This window comes from Passer domesticus, chromosome 2 (genome assembly GCF_036417665.1).
Source record: "Passer domesticus isolate bPasDom1 chromosome 2, bPasDom1.hap1, whole genome shotgun sequence".
NCBI lineage: Eukaryota > Metazoa > Chordata > Aves > Passeriformes > Passeridae > Passer > Passer domesticus.
This window is the reverse complement of record NC_087475.1, coordinates 88184141-88185640: the sequence shown is the minus strand read 5'-3', so window position 1 is coordinate 88185640 and position 1500 is coordinate 88184141.

The following is a 1500-nucleotide window of genomic DNA, read 5'->3' as shown; positions in this document are numbered from 1 at the left end:
CTCTGGCAAAAACAGTTTTAGAGTTCTAAGTTCTAAGAAACCTTCGCAGAAATGTTGAGTGCAGATGCCTAAAGCACTGACAGGGGCTTGGGCTTTGCCATTGCATCTCTGGGCACTAAGCTATATTATATGAATGGCAATGCTTACCATCTCTTGGTGTATACCCTGTAACCAGACTTACACACCCTGTTCCTCTGGCCAGGCCACTCCTCTCTGCACTCCAGCTGCTAGAGCTGCATCCCTGCTCCCTCTGCTGCCTCATCAGAGATCCTGCCACTCAGTTTAAATGCTGTGATGAATTACAGCACCGAGTCTTCTGCTCTGTCAGCTCCTTTCCACCAACTTGAAATCCAGTGATTAAACACAGACACACCATCCACCTTGAGTCCTGGCACCACACAGCCCATCAACTTGGCTTCTCTTGCACCAAATAAGAATTTGTAGTATCAGCTCAGATTAGAGAACTGTGAACTCATCTGGAATGTTAAAGGTGATTATTAAGTCACTTAACAATTGGGTTTATTTAATTTCCTTAATTTCTTTTTAATTTCCATACTAAAGCATAGCTATATTAAACACGCATAATCTATTCTTAACTAGCTCTATGAAAAATGCACTAGATCAGGGCTAGCTCCATGCCTCATGGCTACTGATACACTATCCAAACTGCAAAATATACCTTTATCCACGTTTAAAAGGCTGTGACAACCTCATTTTGCCTATTTTCCTGGATTAAACACTGCTGACTCTCTTCCTTTTCTATCCAACTGGTCAACTGGTCATTGTCTCTGTTGTGGTCCTCAAAAAATATGTGTATGCATTTTTGCGTGGTTTTTTTTTTGGTTGGTTTTTTTTTTTTTTTTTTTTTGTTGTTGTTTTTTTTTTTTTTGTTAGTTCTTTTCCCTACAGCTGTACGCTGTAGTTTAACACATGCTAAGGACATCAGAGTAAAGCCTGGCTGATATGATTTTGGATTGATAGTTGGCACTGCTGGCATCTGCTGCTCCCACAAGGAGCAGCAGACTTTTACTGTTACTCATCATATCTTGCAGCTTCTGATACATTCCTTGACTTCTCTGCCACTCTTCTACTTGTGCATCTGTTTCTGGCTGCATGAACTGCTTTCCATGAATCTCTCAAGTGACACCAATGGTTCTCTCATTTAGTCAGGAAAACATGCCTGCTCCATGAGCCTGTCTTCCAAAGTAGCAGTAATTCCTCCTGGATTTGTATCACTTGCATGCCTGACTGGACTCTCAAATCTCTATCAAGGGGTCTAGATAGCTCACATTTGTACTCAGCCATCTTGTATTCTAGCTGCAGTCTATGTGGTGCCTGGGCCAATTCTGTTGACAAAATCTTGCTCGTGATAGACAAAACACCTGTTGCTATATGTATCAACTCACCCGGTTTCCAACTCCCACTGCCTTCTAAAAAGAGCATGTAGAACAAGGGCAAATAATCTATACATACAGATACCATGTCCATTAAAATCTTATT